Source organism: Salmo salar, chromosome ssa18, assembly GCF_905237065.1.
Source record: "Salmo salar chromosome ssa18, Ssal_v3.1, whole genome shotgun sequence".
In the NCBI taxonomy this organism is placed as follows: domain Eukaryota; kingdom Metazoa; phylum Chordata; class Actinopteri; order Salmoniformes; family Salmonidae; genus Salmo; species Salmo salar.
Genome location: NC_059459.1, coordinates 21,895,438 through 21,907,770, shown reverse-complemented (window position 1 = coordinate 21,907,770; position 12,333 = coordinate 21,895,438).

The following is a 12,333-nucleotide window of genomic DNA, read 5'->3' as shown; positions in this document are numbered from 1 at the left end:
TAGACTAATTCTTTAGGATGGAGGACCACAAGCACCCAGGGAGAACAACGACAAAGCCCCATCGTTAAAAAGGAGCTTTTGTGCCAATAAGCATTCTACATGGGAGTCACTGATGCCTTTGCTTTAATAAGAAAGGAGAGAGATTATAACTGAGACTGATAGAAGTTTGGCATTGTAGGGATTATCCGTGGCAGGCTGTTGAGTGACGTCTCTCCCCTGTAAACTGTCATAGCCTGTCTGGACAGGCTGCAGATGGCTATGGGGCAATATAGTCAAACATGCATCTACACCCCCACCTACCGAATCACCATGTCAGAGCCTTTGAGGACCCTTCTTTGTTCATTGGTTTGTGCCTGTGTGATACTCCCTGTGTTTCTTAGCGGGTCCTTGGCCAAAGGGAGAAAGGAAAGGAAAGGGAGGGGAGTAGCAGTTTGTTCTTCCTGCAATTAGCATTCACGGTTAGCTAAGCAGAACTAATGCAGCGAATCTTTGAGTTTCATGTTACCTGGCCTCTGTCAGTGTAGCTGCAGGCAAGATTAAACTGTAGTGAAATGACAAACCCCCTGTGTATCCATTACCATCCTTTTATTATTAGCTGTGTTATTGGTAATTCCCTTTGAACAGCCACCACAAAAACAGTGCATTGGTTAACGCTAACTTCACAACAAGGACACTGTCACGTCCTGGCCAGTATATAAGGTTAATTGTTTTGTAGTTTGGTCAGGGCGTGGCAGGGGGTATTTGTTTTCTGTGGTTCGGGGTGGTGTGTTTGTGTAAAGGGTGTTTAATTTAGTAATTCCGGGTTTTGGTTTATGTTTAGTAATTCTATGGTTAGTCTAGGTTGTGTGTTTCTATGTTTGGTTGATTGGGGTTGGGACTCTCAGTTGAAGGCAGGTGTTGTCTATCTGCCTTTGATTGAGAGTTCCATATATTAGGGTGTGTTTGTATGTGTGATTTGTGGGTGATTGTTCTGTGTTTCGCCTTGTGCCTTACCAGACTGTTTTTGTTGATCGTTCGTGTTTTTGTTATTTTGTATGTTCGTTTTGAAAGATAATTAAAAAGCAAGATGAGCATTCACGTACCTGCTGCGTTTTGGTCCTCATTCACCGACAACAACCGTGACAGAATCACCCACCACCAAAGGACCAAGCAGCAGAGGAAGGAGCAGACGGAGTTCGAGTTGGACTGGCGGGAGAAGTGGACTTGGGAGGAAGTTCTGGACGGGGCCGGACCCTGGCATCAGGCTGGGGATTATCGACGCCCGCAGGAGGAAATTGAGGCAGCCAAGGCAGAGAGGCGGTGGTACGAGGCCAAGTACGCGCTGAAGGAGAAGCACGAGAGGCACCCCCAAGAAAATTTTGGGGGGGGCACACGGGTAGTTTGGCTAGGCGTAAGAAGAGCCGGAAGCCAGCTACTCGTGGTTATATGGAGGAGCGTATGGGGTGGAGAGCGCTATGTTTCGCTGAGGAGCGCACTATCTCACCCATACGCACGCACAGTCCGGTGCGCGTTATTCCAGCCCCTCGCAGGTGCCGTGCTAGAGCGGGCATCCAGCCTGGTAGGAGGATGCCTGCGCAGCGCATCTGGTCGCCGGTACGCCTCCGAGGACCAGGCTACCCAACTCCCGCTCTACGCACGGCTACCATCAGGCCCCTGCACAGCCCAGTCTGCCCTGTACGAGCACCCCGCTCGTACAGGGCTACTAGTTCCATCCAGCCAAGGCGGGTTGTGCAGGAGGTAAGATCTAGACCGGCTGTGCGCCTCCATAGCCCTGGGTTTCCAGCTCCTGTCTCTCGTGCGGACCCGGAAGTGCGTCAACCCAGTCCGACTCGTCCTGTTCCCGCTCCCCGCACTAGCCTGGAGGTGCGTGTACATAATCTGGTAATCCCAGTACCAGCACCACGCACCAGGCTACAAGTGCGTCAACCCTGCCTCGCCAGTCAACAGTCTTCATCAGAGCTGCCCGCCAGTCAACAGTCATCATCAGAGCTGCCCGCCAGTCAACAGTCATCATCAGAGCTGCCCGCCAGTCAACAGTCATCATCAGAGCTGCCCGCCAGTCAACAGTCATCATCAGAGCTGCCCGCCAGTCAACAGTCATCGTCAGAGCTGCCCGTCAGTCAACAGTCATCGTCAGAGCTGCCCGCCAGTCAACAGTCATCGTCAGAGCTGCCCGCCAGTCAACAGTCATCGTCAGAGCTGCCCGCCAGTCAACAGTCATCGTCAGAGCTGCCCGCCAGTCAACAGTCATCGTCAGAGCTGCCCGCCAGTCAACAGTCATCGTCAGAGCTGCCCGCCAGTCAACAGTCATCGTCAGAGCTGCCCGCCAGTCAACAGTCATCGTCAGAGCTGCCCGCCAGTCAACAGTCATCGTCAGAGCTGCCCGCCAGTCAACAGTCATCGTCAGAGCTGCCCGCCAGTCAACAGTCATCGTCAGAGCTGCCCGCCAGTCAACAGTCATCGTCAGAGCTGCCCGCCAGTCAACAGTCATCGTCAGAGCTGCCCGCCAGTCAACAGTCATCGTCAGAGCTGCCCGCCAGTCAACAGTCATCGTCAGAGCTGCCCGCCAGTCAACAGTCATCGTCAGAGCTGCCCGCCAGTCAACAGTCGTCAGAGCTGCCCGCCAGTCAACAGTCGTCAGAGCTGCCCGCCAGTCAACAGTCGTCAGAGCTGCCCGCCAGTCAACAGTCGCCAGAGAGGTCAGACTGCGCTGAACTGCCGGAGTGGCCAGACTGCGCTGAACTGCCGGAGTGGCCAGACTGCGCTGAACTGCCGGAGTGGCCAGACTGCGCTGAACTGCCGGAGTGGCCAGACTGCGCTGAACTGCCGGAGTGGCCAGACTGCGCTGAACTGCCGGAGTGGCCAGACTGCGCTGAACTGCCGGAGTGGCCAGACTGCGCTGAACTGCCGGAGTGGCCAGACTGCGCTGAACTGCCGGAGTGGCCAGACTGCGCTGAACTGCCGGAGTGGCCAGACTGCGCTGAACTGCCGGAGTGGCCAGACTGCGCTGAACTGCCGGAGTGGCCAGACTGCGCTGAACTGCCGGAGTGGCCAGACTGCGCTGAACTGCCGGAGTGGCCAGACTGCGCTGAACTGCCGGAGTGGCCAGACTGCGCTGAACTGCCGGAGTGGCCAGACTGCGCTGAACTGCCGGAGTGGCCAGACTGCGCTGAACTGCCGGAGTGGCCAGACTGCGCTGAACTGCCGGAGTGGCCAGACTGCGCTGAACTGCCGGAGTGGCCAGACTGCGCTGAACTGCCGGAGTGGCCAGACTGCGCTGAACTGCCGGAGTGGCCAGACTGCGCTGAACTGCCGGAGTGGCCAGACTGCGCTGAACTGCCGGAGTGGCCAGACTGCCCTGAACTGCCGGAGTGGCCAGACTGCCCTGAACTGCCGGAGTGGCCAGACTGCCCTGAACTGCCGGAGTGGCCAGACTGCCCTGAACTGCCGGAGTGGCCAGACTGCCCTGAACTGCCGGAGTGGCCAGACTGCCCTGAACTGCCGGAGTGGCCAGACTGCCCTGAACTGCCGGAGTGGCCAGACTGCCCTGAACTGCCGGAGTGGCCAGACTGCCCTGAACTGCCGGAGTGGCCAGACTGCCCTGAACTGCCGGAGTGGCCAGACTGCCCTGAACTGCCGGAGTGGCCAGACTGCCCTGAACTGCCGGAGTGGCCAGACTGCCCTGAATGTCCCGAATTGCCAGACTGCCCAGACTGTCCCGAATTGCCAGACTGCCCAGACTGTCCCGAATTGCCAGACTGCCCAGACTGTCCCGAATTGCCAGACTGCCCAGACTGTCCCGAATTGCCAGACTGCCCAGACTGTCCCGAATTGCCAGACTGCCCCGACTGCCCCCCGGCGAAGCCAGAGTGGCCCGACAGCCTGGAACGGCCGGAGCCAGAGCCACCTCCAGAAATAGGTGGGTTGGGGAGGGGGGGTGTAGCACAGTGCCGTCGTTGACGGCAGCCACCCTCCCTTCCCTCCCTTTAGAAAAGGGGACTTTTTGTTGGTGTTGCTTGGGGTTATTTTTTGTTAAGGTGCTTCTGGGGTAGCACCTTTAAGGGGGGGGTACTGTCACGTCCTGGCCAGTATATAAGGTTAATTGTTTTGTAGTTTGGTCAGGGCGTGGCAGGGGGTATTTGTTTTCTGTGGTTCGGGGTGGTGTGTTTGTGTAAAGGGTGTTTAATTTAGTAATTCCGGGTTTTGGTTTATGTTTAGTAATTCTATGGTTAGTCTAGGTTGTGTGTTTCTATGTTTGGTTGATTGGGGTTGGGACTCTCAGTTGAAGGCAGGTGTTGTCTATCTGCCTTTGATTGAGAGTTCCATATATTAGGGTGTGTTTGTATGTGTGATTTGTGGGTGATTGTTCTGTGTTTCGCCTTGTGCCTTACCAGACTGTTTTTGTTGATCGTTCGTGTTTTTGTTATTTTGTATGTTCGTTTTGAAAGATAATTAAAAAGCAAGATGAGCATTCACGTACCTGCTGCGTTTTGGTCCTCATTCACCGACAACAACCGTGACAGACACGGTATGGGTGTGTGGGTAATGCAGTAGTGATAACATAATTTTCAAAACAAACCGAGGGAGGGGTAAGGTAGCTGATTCGTATGACTTGAGCTTTGTTTGGTTGTGACACAAGAAACAACACCCAACGGCACATGTGTAGTGCTTGGTTAACACAAAGGGTTTCCCATGGTAACCCTTACAGCTGTCAGTCAATGTGACCATCACCACCACCTTTCCAGACAACAGTGTGAGCCACCATCCTATCGCTCTCTTTGTCTCTCTCTCTCTCTCTCTCTCTCTCTCTCTCTCTCTCTCTCTCTCTCATTAAAACCACTTCCATCTACCTCAAGTATGTTCCTTCATTTCTTCCAACCAGTGCATCTCCAAGCTGTGTTCTTTAGCATTTGCATGTAGGTCAAGGCAGGGTGATCGCATGGCTGTCTTTTCACAGCGACAGGATCAGGATGTGGGCTCACCATGTCATCCATTATAGGACGTAGAGGAAGCTGCCATGATCTCATGACTCTTAAGTGGCATGACTACATGGTCACCTCACAGCTCTTTTCACGCAGTACCTAAACAATGTTTGCAATCAAAAACACTTTGTTCTTCCATCTCAGCTATTGTGGTCCAAATGCGCTCCAATGGCACAATTTCATGGTCTACCATTGAAAATAAGACCGCTCTCCATGGATGAGCTACTTATAATAAAATAATTGTATTCATTGACCTTGTCAATCTATCTGCCTCCATTTAGTATGATATGTTACGTTTTGTATTATATGTACTGTTAATTTGTGGATGTCTACCATCCATTTCGTATGATATGTTATGAATTGCGATTTGTACAATATGTTACGAATTTGCAATATGTATGATATGTTACAAATTCCAATTTGTTGTTGATAGCCTTAGTAAGTAGTTGCAAAGTTACTAATTAGCTGAAATGCTGAAGTTGCCCGTGATGAGTTTCGAACACACATGCTAGACGTTCCTGTTATACAGTGCATTCGGAAAGTATTCAGATCCCTTGATTGGTGGAGTGCTGCAGAGATGGTTTTGCTTCTGGAAGGTTCTTCCATCTCCACAGAGGAACTCTGGCGCTCTGTCAAAGTGGTTCTTAGTCACCTCCCTGACCAAGGCCCTTCTCCCCCGATTGGTCAGTTTGGCCAAATAGGGCTATCTTCTGTATACCACCCGTACCTTGTCACAAAACAATTGATTGGCTCAAACGCATGAAATGCGTGACTTCCTCATGAAGCTGGTTGAGAGAATGCCGAGAGTGTGCAAAGCTGTCATCGAGGCAAAGGGGGGCTTCTTTGAAGAATCTAAAATCTATTTTGATTTGTTTAACACTTTTTTGGTTACTACATGATTCCATACATGTTATTATCTAGTTTTGATGTCTTCACTATTCTTCTAGTATGTTGAAAATAGTAAAAATAAAGAAAAACCCTTCAATGAGTAGGTGCGTCCAAACTTGTTACCGGTACTGTATATTTTTTGATACTTCAAGGGGTCTTAAAAAAATCTAAATCAAATAGCAAAATGATCCTTGGTAAGACCTTCAAACAATTCAATATAGTTTAGTAGTCCCCCCCTCCGGCTTAGACAGGGCTTAGATTTATGGGATTTAACATGCCAGCGCATTTTTTATTTGATCGGGCACCATTTAGTAAAAAGTTTCCGTCTCATTACATTGTCATTCATTTTTAGCTCCAGCCTGTAGGCTACAGAAAAGGCCACATACTCTTTCTACCATATCCTATATCTGCTACATGATCTATGTTAGATCATTTTTTGACGGAATGTTGGTGGAGTACATTCTGTTGGAGCATCTCTCCAACAGAACCCTTGAGAGGCGCGCTGGGAATGGACAAGATAAATATTTTGTATCCCTGCCTTTGACAAAGTGGGCACTGCTTATCATAGGGCGCCATCAGCGCTCACCTAAAAAGCCTGTTTGGTACTGGTTGAGAGAAATTGTCATTGTTTTGGGCAGAATTATGTGAGCTTTTATGTATTGTTGGAGTGTAACGGCTGTCGTAGAGAGGGGACCAAAGCACAGCGTGTTGATTGCTCATGATGAATATTTATTTTAACTCAGAACACAAAAGAAAAAATAACAAAGAGAAACCAAAAGCGCACAGTTCTGTCAGGTACATAACTAATCAGAAGACAACTACCCACAACCACAAGTGGGAAAAACCCCTACTTAAGTATGATCTCCAATTAGAGACAACGAGGACCAGCTGCCTCTAATTGGAGATCATCCCAAAAAACAACAACATAGAAATAGAAAAACTAGAACCTAAACATAGATATACAAAACATAGAAAACACAAAACACCCCCTGTCATGCCCTGACCTACTCTACCATAGAAAATAACATCTTACTATGGTCAGGACGTGACATGGAGGTGCATCTTGGTCAGTTTAGCTCAGAAAATGCCGCCCTCATCAATCCGCTTAATCCTGCCTAAGGAGTGGGCCGGTCCTGTTCTTTCTTATTTAACCATACCAAATGAAACATATCATACTAAATAGAGTGTCCTGGATTTATGTTTATTATGATACCCTCCTCTCAGTCCCTGTGTGTATCCTGAACAAATCATTATCAGATCTGTAGTGTTGCCTTATCACTTACAAACAGGTACAAGTGGAACAAATACTCGTTATTGATCCACCAAAGACTGCCACTGTAGTCACACACACTGTGTTCAGGGAAGACACTGTTCACAATCAATAGCCCTTCCTGCCACCAGCTCCACTGAACTCCACTGCCAGGCCTGAATGGGAGTCTTAATGTGTATGTACAGGTTATTGTGTTTGCGTGTGTCCGTATTTGTGTGTGCAAGCGATTATATAAACCTCAATGACACATGGAACTCACAAGTCCATACATCCACATGGACACGTATAGCATGGATGTCCTTTGTAGTTATAATATTTCATTATGGAATCGAAATAAAGCCACGGAAGTATGCTTGGGGCGTTGTCTAAGGCTTTCAAATGGCCATAGGCTTTCTAGCACACCATGTCCTGACACCAACATACAGGCAACAAAAATGAGCCTTTGTGAGAGGCTGGGCTGTTGTTTATCCTCTCTAGGGGACGGTAGCGTCACACCTGGCCAACATCCGGTGAAATTGCAGAGCGCGAATTTCAAATATTTAACATTCTTGAAAATATATGTGTTATACATCAAAATAAAGCTTAACTTCTTGTTAATCCAGCCAAGGTGTCAGATTTCAAAAAGGCTTTACGGCGAAAGCAAACCATGCGATTATCTGAGGACCGTGCCCCGCATACAAATGCATGACAAATCATTTTCAACCAGGCAGTTGCGACACGAAAGTCAGAAATAGCGATATAATATATGCCTTACCTTTGAAGATCTTCTTCTGTTGGCACTCCAAAAGGTCTCAGTTACATTCCAAATGGTCCTTTTGTTCGATAAAGTCCTTCTTTATATCCATAAAAACTCAGTTTAGATGGCGCGCTTCAGTCAATAATCCACTCAGTTTCCCTCAATCAAAATGCATACAAAATGAATCCCAAACGTTACTAATAAACTTTTCCAAACAAGTTAAACAACGTTTATAATCAAACCATCAAACCAACTATCCTAATACGCAAATAAACTATACATTTTAAGACGGAGAATACTATGTTCATTACCGGAGATAAATAAGAAAGAACAAGCTCCAAGCGCTTGGAAACACTGAAGACAAAATGGGAGCCACCTAGAAAAACTACAATTTCTGGGTCATTTTTCCAAAAACCAGCCTGAAACTCTTTCTAAAGACTGTTGACATCTAGTGGAAGCCCTAGGAACTGCAATCTGTGAGGACTTGGCCTTATTATTAAAATACTAGCCATTGAAAATAGTGGTAAGCTGAATTTTTTTTGGGGGGGGGATGGTTTGTCCTCGGGGTTTCGCCTGCAATATCAGTTCTGTTATACTCACAGACATTATTTTAACAGTTTTAGAAACTTTAGAGTGTTTGCTATCCAAATCTATAAATTATATGCATATCCTTGCTTCTGGGCCTGAGTAACAGGCAGTTAACTTTGGGCACACTTTTCATCCGGAGGTGAAAATAGTGCCCCTTACCCTAATGAAGTTAAGGTAGGATATGTATTATAGAGTGCAGAGCACTGTCTTGGAAGGTGCTTGAATCCATCTGCCCCATTGTGTGTGTATGTGTTTGTGTGTGTGTGTGAGAAAGAGAAAGACACGTGATATTCCCCAGTCCCGTCTGATAGTGAAGGGCTAGGTCACCAGTAGAGTTGACCCATAAGGCAGGTGTCAGGAATCAATGTGCTCAAGTGCTTTCAACTATGAAAGCACTCTATGTACACTTGTGGAAAATTACTGATAACATTGTTAGGGAAAGTGTCGCTCAACGCCTGTGTCTGGATATACCTGTGACTGGGGAAAACTCGAATCTTGTGCTGCTGCCTAGAATATCCCCTCCCTTATTCAGTCAGACCTTCTTGGAACATGGTGGCAACATCATAGCCCTGAATAGGCCTACTGTACATGATAACCACCTGTCCCAGTTCCAGTTTCAAAAGGGTTGAATTTACACATCAGAATAGAACATTTCAGCAATTTCTTTTTCATTCAAAGTCATCTCCATCTCACTTTTCCTCCGGTACTCAGTCTCTCCTTAAACTCTCCAATGACCTCTTTCTCCTCCATTCTCACATGTCCTTTCTCTCACCCTTTCAACCATCTCCACGCTTTATCATGCCCTTGTTATTTTACATCACATCTTGTTCACAGGCAAACACAGAAATGACAGCTGCTGAACACATCGCATCGCAACCCTTTCAAGCGTAATTGCGAGGGACAAATATTTCCACGGTTTAGCCAAGAGAAATAATGATGGTTCTAATCAATGTAATTCTTGGAATGGTTGAGTGAAATTTTAACTGAATGGTCTCAGACACTTTTATTTAATAGATATTGTATGGCCATATTTAGCGGACAGGATTTTAGCAGAAAATCGATAATGATGCTGGACAGCACTGACAGGCCCAGAGATAAAGGTAATTACTTGAATTATCCAGGAGTCCAGTTGTAACATGTGAATAAAGAATTATATTGCAATGCCAAACTGCTATCTCTAAGTGTATGTACTTTACATTTAAGTCACTGCTATTTGGAAATTAAATGAATGTTGTCTGCAGAAAATACAAAACAACCACTATTATAAAACACATTTTTGCTATTCAATCGACGTCAATGTATTTCAGTCCACTGAACACCAACGTGAGATACTGTACTCACTGCACATCGAGTAATAGAGGAATCTGACAGATTGAATATTAGCAGTTAGGAGTGTTCTCCCTTACTCACAGTAATATCTCAATTTATCTCACCCATTCTCCTTGTTGACCTTCAGTGATCTCTATCTAATGTTCCAATCTAAATAAAAAGATTGAAACGTAATAAAGGGCAGAGCATTTCCTTATTGAGTGGAACATTGAGTTTTAGTTAACTCTTCTCAATGTGAAGGAGAGAGAGAGAGAGAGAGAGAGAGAGAGAGAGAGAGAGAGAGAGAGAGATGGAGTGTGATTGGGGGAGGTTTAAGGTTACAGGCTAATTTCCCTGTCGTTACCTGCCGACTGCACCAGATCCGGCCCTCTCTGTGTTTTTCAACAGGGAACAGTACAATCTGTTATACTGTAATGATCACTAGCTCTTCCCCCACCAAATGATTACCTGTAATTACGTGTTTTCTCCCCCAACCCTGCCTTGCCCTCTCCCTCTGTCTCTTTCTCCCTCTCTCTCTCTCTCTCTCTCTCTCTCTCTCTCTGTGTCTATCTCTTTACCTCTCTCTCCCTCCCTCTCTCTCTCTCCTGGGATATTAGCCTAACTGGCTGTTGTGAAGCAGAGAGGAGGTGTGTGGGGAACAAGGCAAGCTTTTATGGACTCCCCGCCAATGGCACTCCACGTGGCTCCATTTAGAAATTATCGGGTCCCCTTGCTTTTGAAGTCTCTGTAAGCGTACCCTCCTATTTACGAGATGGCTATGTACTTAAAGGTCACAGATTGATCAAGAGGTCCTAAAGATGGCCTTTTCACTGAAAGCACTGCAATACTCTCGCTTCCACAGTCTGAAATGGAAAAAAATAGATAAAGTGCATCTCTTTACCAAAGTCAGACATATTCAGACTTTAATGCACCATTCCACTTATCTCAGAAAATGCCAGAATTTAAGAGGGAATTTACTTTAAGGACAGCAATCTTTTCAATACTTTTTAGCTATTTTTGTAATCTCAGGATATAGCTTATTTTATTTAGTATCTATGCATACTGGTAGGCCAGTCCTAACATTCAGTTTTGATGATATTGCGCTCTCATTTCAATTGACGGCAATGTTGTAAACCAAACAACACCAAACACTGTAAAAAGATACACGTTCATCACTGCTCTAAAGTCTGAGAGAAAATATATTTACAGTATTATGACATAATGACCTCAACTGGGTTTCAATTCAAAGTCTCCTGAGAAATATAGCTTTTTTTTATCTGCACTTACTGAAGAATTGAATGTGCAAAATAATAATAGCTCATTTATGATAGTGAACTGTTCATTACAAATCGGGCTAAAGACATTAGCGCATTCCACCTTAGTTAAGTATTTATAGAAAGTAATTCAGTCCTTGCAGATGTGCATCTTTATGTTTTTCCTCTATATTGCAGTATAAAGCAGTTAAGTATCCTTACAATTCCTCAGGCAGAATCAAAATAAGACTATCCAGCCTGCGATATAAAAACTGACTTTCTTAGGGTATACGGCCTATATTTCCTAATACAGGGGGCTACTGCATGTATTTCCAACACAATCTCTCACTCAATTCGTGCAATTATGTACAAAAAGTATTTCATCAGATTTTGTGTTTTTTTGTGTGGCTTAATTCATGTGAAAAGACACAAATGTTGTGCTACTTAATTCATAGGAAAAGACACATTTTTGTGTGACTTCATTCATAGGATAATACATTTTTTGGGGGGCAAACTTCGGCACAATCTTTTTAAAGTTATTAGAGCAATGCATGATGGGCAATGGTGTTCTCCGTATTCTGTGTCCCATATATATATATATATATATATAAAAACGTGTTAACAACCTAATATTGTTAATTAACCAGGTTGTCAGCAAAATAATTATAAAATAACAGTAGCATTATGTGTTTTTTTATATATCAAGGACAATACTGTTTTCTATGCTTGTTTTCGATTAATTCTTTGGGATGCTGTTGAAGTCAAAAAAGGCATTTTTTTCCATGTAGGCAACAGTAGGCCTTCACGATTTTCTTCAAAACGCATTTAATACAAGGCTCCACTTTTTAGTGTACAATACACCATTTCTTTCAAGGCTATGTTGAATTTTATGATGGTTGCCAAACTGGAGAAAAACGACAGATTTTGTATGTTTTTTTGTTGGTGGTATGGAATAAGGTATTTGATTTGGGAATGGGGATACATTCTTATGAGGGGAAATTATAATGCATACCATAATACACACACACGCACACAAACTCTTACACACATATACACACACTCACTTTGTTTGTACTTTCTTATAGCCAACTCTTGACTTTTGTATGAATCATTTTTTCAAAAATATAGTTGTCATGTATTCATTGTCTTTAGCTGGTTAAATGTTTGTAGTTTGCATGTTTCAGTAATGATTTACATGGTTAAATTGTCATAAATCTCTGCTTGATTTATCTTTTGGTATACGTACCATTTTCATACATATTCTGTATTTCCACTGAAGAAAGCAATAATTAATCAACACACTACTGT